Below are 8028 nucleotides of genomic sequence, written 5' to 3'. Positions count from 1 at the left end.
AAAAGACCCTTCTGAAGAAGGGTCTAGGCCCGAAACGTCAGCCTTCCTGCTCCTCTGATGCTGCTTGGCCTGCTGTGTTCATCCAGCTCCACACCTTGTTATCTCTACCTTCTTTTCTTTCTACTTTTGAATTCACATTCCAAACTAAGAATATTATAAATTTCCATCAAACCACTTAGATCAAGCTAAATTTGAAATAACAAAAACCTACAATGCAAAGCACTGACACTTATACTTCCTGTGGTGAAATAAAGTGATAAAGTCAGAGAAATATAGAACAGACCTTTCAGTCCAAATCGTCCATGACGACCAGATATTCTTTATAAGTCTAGTCCCATTTGCCAGCATTTGGCCCATATCCCTCTGAACCCTTCCTATTCATATACCCATCCAGATGTCTTTTAAATGTTGCAATCGTACTAGCCTCCACCACTTCCCCTGGCAGCTCATTCAATATACTCACTACTCTCTGCGTGAAAATGTTGTCCCTTAGGTTCCTAGAAATGAGGATTGAAAAAAATTCCCTCTTCATCTCAAATATCAAAAGAATATTTCTCATAATCACACACAGTAAGTGTTATTAGGCTGACTGAATGCATGGATGTTCTCACCCGCAATCCATATATATACACACTTTTTCCAGCAAGGGTCCCTAGATCAGGGTGTAGATGCCTAACTGACAATTTTTATTCCTTTGCTAGCATAATGGACAATTTCAGTATTCTAAATGATGTGTCAATGTGAAGCCAGCTCAGCACAGACTGTACTCAGTAACTCATCACAGATCCCTTCCTTTGCTATTTGAGTAGTTCTGAATATATCAGTAAAAAAGACAGTTGTTAGAAGCGTGGCAATTCCTGAGAGGAGACTGTCAATTTGTAGATGATTAATAATAAATTGTCAAAAGCTTCAATAAATGCTTCACATCAAAGTACTTTGATGGAGTTTCAAACTGATGAGCTTCAGTTGGTCTGGGTGTGCTGACAGAAGGACTGAATTATCATTCTATACTTATCGCTGCACAATATTGTAATGAAAGCCAAAGGAACAGTCAGACATATTACAGTGCATGACATGTACTGAGCAGCCAGACCTCTCAAACTCACAGCCTCAAACTCATCCAATCTGGCGTAGCAGACTTTTTTTTAAAATTCATTTGTGGGATGTGAGCATCACTGGCTGGCCAGCATTTATTGCCCATCCCTAGTTGCCCTTGAGAAGGTGGTAGTGAGCTGCCTTCTTGAACTACTGCAGTCTACCTGCTGTAGGTTGATCCACAATGCCCTTTGGGAAGGATTTCCAGAATTTTGACCCAGAGACAGTGAAGGAACGCCGATATATTTCCAACAGTGAGTGGCTTGGAGGGGAACTTGAAGGTGGTGGCGTTCCCATATATCTATAAGGGCCATAAGGCCCTTGTCCTTCTAGATGGAAATGGTCATGGGTTTGGAAGGCGCTGTCTATGGATCTTTGGTGAATTTCTGCAGTGCATCTTGTAGATAGTACACACTACATGATAACTAATTTGTTGATCAGTTGTTTTCCTTAGATCAGATCCAACTAGTAGGGTTCGGAGCCAGAAAGTAAAGATCAGTGATAAGGGCTGATGGATTAGATTGTGGTTGCAATGGGCTGATAGCAGAAATTTGGGATGGTTGATAGGGTCCCCCAATGCAGAACTGGGATTAGTTTCTCAGACTTCCTTGGTTCCCTCATCATGTAAATGATTTGTCTTCTTTTTGGTTAATCAGTACGGCTGGTCTCCCTAAGTATATCTCACAATGATGCAACTGTTCAGGGTAAGCCTATGTTGCAGTAGAGACCACAAATATTTGTTAAGTTGTTAATTTATAAAATCAAATACACTTGCTACAGGTATGTGGTAAGGACAATTTAGCAATTGGCATATTTCCAGTTCTGAGTTTGTGCACACATGGTGGGGTCTCAGCAAATGTGGTTTCATTTATAGGCCATTGTGTTTAACTTTAAATCACTACCATGCACAGATATTTTTAATAATTGGAAGTAAATGTCTTCTCTTGGTTTCATATGATATAAATCAGGCAGCTGAAGTGTAAAGGATGCAGCATGGACATCTGTGCTTTAAGATAACATAAAAATGCTAATTGCTTGGACCCTGTTGAATTATGTTTATAGTATTGGGATAAATTATACATAATTCCACAACACAACAATCATAATGTCCAAAATTTCTCAACATGTCAAAATCAATGCTCCTTATTCATTCAGTATTGGGTAAAACATTTGCACAGTTCCAAGAAAGTAAAATTATGTCATCTACCAATGAGATTAAGTGAATGAAGCTATAAATGATGATAATTATCACAAATTATGTTAAATTTGAGGTTGTTATAATCATTATTGAAAGACTACTATCCTTTTTTGCAATTTCACTTAATTGCTACAAACTCTCTTCTGATGATTCACATTGCCAATAAAATAACAGGTGTTGATTCAAGGATGCTTAATCCTGATCCAGATTATATCTAAAAATGACATTACAACTGTGTATAATTGTAATTATCTGAACTACTAAGACATTTTTGGCACAAAAGGACATGTTTCTTCACAGTAACCTGCAATTAAATGCTCACTAAAAGTCACAGATGAGCTCTGAGGTGCAGGATCATGTGCTGTGTGTCAGAATGTTCAAACAGGAATAAACCCTCTTGGAAAATGTGAAGTTGATTGATGACAATTTATTGTTCAGACAGTGCCATTGCCTCATGATTAACAGTTAACCTTTTTTCTACAAAATTAAAATATTGTGGATGTCAGAAATCTGAAATAAAAGCAGAAGATGTTGGAAATAGAATAATCATGAGGTCTGGTAGCATGTATCCTGACGAAAAATCATCATTTTGAAAGATTAACTCTATCTCTCTTCACAGCTGCTGAGTATTTCCTGTATTTTTGTTTTAATTTCTGGTATCTTTTTTCCAATTATAGACTTCCCACTTTAGCTTATAAGAACAGAACATATTCCTACTTCAAGCACCAAAGAAATATTGATGAGCTCTGTTATTCAGGGGCCTTCTGCATACACATTGGAAATTACTGAACATAGGATTAAGTAACACAATCAACTGAATGATCAGCAATTACAAGGCTCCCCGACAGTGGCACAACGCGGTAAAATGTGGCATCAGGCAAACCCAGACGAGATACAGCATAGGCAAACAGCAAAGTGATGTTGCTGCTTTTTTGTTAGGTTGATAAAACATAACTCCAACTCTTGAAAATCCCTTCTCTTGCCATCATGAACAGGATCCAGTGATGGACTGGTGCAATATGTGCTTTGTTTTTTAACAGGCCGTGGGCATCATTAGCAGGGCCAAAGTTTGTTCACTATCCCTCATGCCCTCAAACTGAGTGGCTTGCTTGGCCATTTGTGTCTTGTTGTGTGTTTAGGGTCTAACTCTGTTTACTCTCTCAAAGTAATGCTGCTGGAGTCCATGGAACATTTGAAGGAACTCTTTATTTGTTGACCGGCACACACATTTTCTCAACACTAGATTAGGGCTCCCGCTCCTTTCCGGTTCTCACTACATGACTCTAACAGTTAGTACATCAGCATCATGCATGATTTTGATGTTAATCCCATTACTCTACTATTTCAATTAGCAGCTAAGTGGGAGACAGAGGGTGGTAGTATAGTCATGTTGTTCAGACTAAAGGCCTGAGACTAGTGGTGTGCCACAAGTGCTGGGTCCATTGTTGATCATCATTTATATAAACAATTTGGATGATAATATACGAGGAATGGTTAGTAAGTTTGTGGATGACACCAAAATAGATGGCATCGTGGACTGTCAAGAGGCTGTCTAAGAGTACAATGGCATCATGATCAACCGGGCCAGTGGGAAAGGAATGGAAGATGGAGCTTCATGCTGATAAATACAAGTGTTGCATTTTGGTAAGACAAACCAGGGCAGGTCTTAAACAGTTAATGGTAGGGCCCTGAGAGTGTTGTTGAATAGAGAGACCTAAGGGTGCGGGTATATAATTCCTTGAAAGTGGTGTCACAGTGGTGAAGAATTCATTTCGCATGCTTGTCTTCATTGGTCAAAGCATTGAGTACAGTTGGGACATCATGTTACACCTGGACAAGACATCAGTAAGGCCACATTTGGAATACTGCATACAGTTCTGTCACCCTGACATCAGAAGGATGTTATTAAACTGGAAAGGGTGAAAAGAAGATTTACAAGGATGTAATTGAGACTTGAAGGTTTGAGTTATAAGGAGAGGCTGGATAGGCTGGGACCTTTTCTTCCCTGGAATGTAGGAGGCTAAGGGGTGACCTGATAGATAAAGATTTATAAAATCATGAGGGGCATAGAAAAGGTGAATAGACAAGGTCTTTTCTCCAGAGTATGGGAGTCCAAAACTAGAGGGCATAGATTTAAGTTGAGAGGGAAAACATTTAAAAGGGATCTGAGGAGCATTTTTTTCACACAGAGGGTGGTGCATATATGGAAAGAGCTGCCAGCGGAAGTGTTATAGGTGGGTACGATTACAGCATTTAGAAGAAATTTGGCCAGGGACATGGACAGGAAAGGTTTAAAGGGATATGGGCCAAATGCAGGCAGGTGGGACTAGTTCAGTTTAGACATGGACAAAGGCCTGTTCCCATGCTGAATGACTCTATGACACTGTGACTAAGTATCACGCACACTGTGAGGGGTTAGGGGTCACATGATGAGCTGACCACAGGTAAAGACTACAGATTTCCTTCCCTAAAAGGACGCATCATTGAAAATGATGAATCTTTTTTGTAACCGTCAATGGTAGTTTCATGGTTACCATTACTGACACTAGAGACATCAATTCTCAATTAAAAATATTTATTAATTAATTGAATTTAAATCCCACCAACTGCCATAGAAGGATCTGAATCAACATCTCCAGAGTATTAGCCTGGTTTACTGACATTGCCACTATGCTACATCTATCCTAATGTACTAAATGGTTGTGCTTCACTGTTGACTGTTTGTTATTTGTAATAGAAACTATGCCTGATTCTTGTTAATGTGCAGAAATGAAGGTTACTTAAATCATTCGGTATTACTCAAACAACTTCGTATCATTTCAAGAGACAAATATGCTGCCAATTACCTGGTAAGCAAATAAAGGATTAATTGAAAATAATAATTCTATATTGAGAATTTCCCAATTCTGGTTTTAAATTTCCCATGCTAGAGGGCCTCCTGGAGGCAGAGGGTGAACAGCCAGAGGTTGTGGTACACATTGGTACCATTGGCAATACATTCAGGAGGTCCATTTTAGATTAGGTACTATGCAATGTGAGAGGAATAATTGGTAATGTAGTTGTGAGAGACCCCTTAGGGATGAATGATCATAAAATGATACAATTCTCCGTCAAGATGGAGAATGAGATCATTGATTCTGAGAGTGTGGGTCCTATTCTCCTTCACTTATGGAAACTGCAATGGTATGAAGCATGAAGTGGCGATGGCAGATTGGCAAATGACAGGAATGACAGCAGACAGGTAGTGACAAACATTCAAACTTTCTGGCCCAAGAGTGCAAAGAGAACAATGGCCAAACCAGTTGGCAAGAAAAAACAACAGACCTCGAGAATTAGAAACGGTATAGAAATCCACAAAGAGGGACCAAGGGATTGATTTAGAAGGGGGAAATAGAGTAGGAGAGTAAGCTTGCGGGGAATACAAAAATTGACTGTAAAAGTTTCCACAGGATTGGAAAGAAAGAAGATTGGTGAAAACTAATGTAGGTCCCTTACAGTCAGAAATGGGAATATTTATAATGGGGAACAAAGTAATGGGGCTAATGAACTAAATTTATATTTCGCTTCTGTCTTCCTAAAGGAGTACATGAATAACGTATCCGAAACGATGGGGAACACATGGTCTAGTGAGAGGGAGGAACTGAATCAAATCTACATTAATAGAGAAATGGTATTGAGAAATTGATGGGATTGAAGGCCGACAAATCCCTGATAATTTACATTTCAGAGTACTGAGGAGGCCATAGACATAGTGAATGTATTGGTGGTCATCTTTGAAGTTCCTTTAAACTTTAGAGTATTCCTACAGATTACTTCTCTCTCTCCACAGAGCAGCTGCGACACCTGCCGAGGTTCTTTTTTCATTTCTGTTTTTCTTATTTTGGATACACCTCATCTGGGCCTGGGGGTTTGTCCACTTTCAAGCCTGTTACAACTTTTAATACCTCCTCCCTCCCAATGCTAATTTGTTTAAATCTATCACAGCTTCCCTGGTTTCTAGAGCTGCCCAAATTAACCAAAAAATCCAACGGTGAGGTTGGTTGAGTGATTAACTCTGAAATGACAGGGAGATGATAACATTTTAAGAGAGGGCATGCACTGGATGTGCAGGTCCAAACGCGTGACAATCAAGGTCTGCATTCTGTTCCCCCTTCCCTTCAATGCTGGCACTTTTGCGGGGCTGAATTTCTTGTAGTTACAGTAGTTTGTTTGTGGTCATCTTGGTGGAGGGGTTGCATCTGAATTATTTTGCTTTCAGGCTCAGTACCTGTTCCAGCCAGTTCCCGATCAGACACTTGTTTTTCGTGCGGTCCTCACTGAGGTCGAGTTCCGCCGCATGATGGTCCTGTACCTCCGCCGCAGGCTGCGCCTCGCCTTCCGGCTGACATTCGGGGCGGGGGCTCTGTGCTGAGACCGGCGCTGCACTGAGGCCCGGACATCCATCTCCGTCCCTGTCCGCTGGCCTGGCTGGGTATCCGGGCCCTCCCCGTGCCTCTCCTCCACCGTGTACAGGCGCTAAACTGGCCGCTGCAGACTCGTCGCACACCACCTGCTCCATGGGCAGAGAGAGACTCGCCCTGCCGCCGCGAGCCCTTCTCCAAAATGTAACAACTCAACCCGTTGCCTGGAAACCGGTGCGATGGGGCCGCGTTCGCCATAGCAACTGTAAACAAACTGGGGACCCGGATTCCCGCGGAGCACCAGCTCACTGCAGCTCCAACTCAACTCGCACTTTCTCACCGGAACAGGGTTACAGTGAGTGTACCTGAATAAATTAGCTTTTAGATTACATCCACAGCACAGAAACAGACCCTTCAGTTCAACCAGTCCATGCCGACGATAATCCCAAACTAAACTATTCCCACCTGCCTGCTCCTGACCTATATCGCTCCCCCCACCCCCAAATCTTTCCTATACATGTATCTATCCAAATGTCTTTTAAACTTTGTAATTGTGCCCGCATCCACCACTTCTTCAGGAAGTTCATTCCACATGCGAACCGCCCTCTGTGTAAAAAAATTGCCCGTGGTGTTCTTTTTAAAATCTCTCTCCTCTCACCTTAAAAATGTGCCCCCTCATCTTGAAAACCCCCATCCTAGGGAAAAGACAACTGCCACTAACTACTTCTATACCTCTCATTATTTTATAAACTTGTATAAGGTCACCTCTCAACTTCCGACACTCCAGTGAAAAAAGTCCTAGTCTATCCAGCCTTTCTTTACAATTCAAATCTTCCAAACCTGGCAACATCCTGATAAACCTCTTCTGAACCCTCTTCAGCTTAATAATATTCTTCCTATAACTGGGCGACCAGAACTGGACACAGTGTTCCAGAAAAGGTCTTACCAATGCCCTGTACAATCTCAACGTGACTTCCTGAGTCTATATATATTCTGAGGTTAGCTTCTATATCAAATTTACACAATCATTCCTTTTGACCCAATATATTCATATCTTTGAATTAAAGCAAAATACAGCAAATGGTGGAAATCTGAAACAAACATAGAGAATGCTGGAGAAACTGAGCAGGTCTGGCAGCATGTGTGAAAACAGAAACAGAGTCAATGTTTCACGGCCTGAATGACTGTTCTCAGAACTATCCATTCCATACTGTTTCTGTACTCCATACCAGTTTCCTCCTCACTTATAGTACTCCTACTTATCACAGAACCATAGAATTGTTATCATGCAGAAAGGTCATTCTCTCATTGCATCTGTCTTGGCTCTTGGAGCAT

Source organism: Rhincodon typus, chromosome 1 (assembly GCF_021869965.1).
Source record: "Rhincodon typus isolate 14 chromosome 1, sRhiTyp1.1, whole genome shotgun sequence".
Taxonomy (NCBI): domain Eukaryota; kingdom Metazoa; phylum Chordata; class Chondrichthyes; order Orectolobiformes; family Rhincodontidae; genus Rhincodon; species Rhincodon typus.
This window is presented reverse-complemented; position numbering follows the sequence as displayed.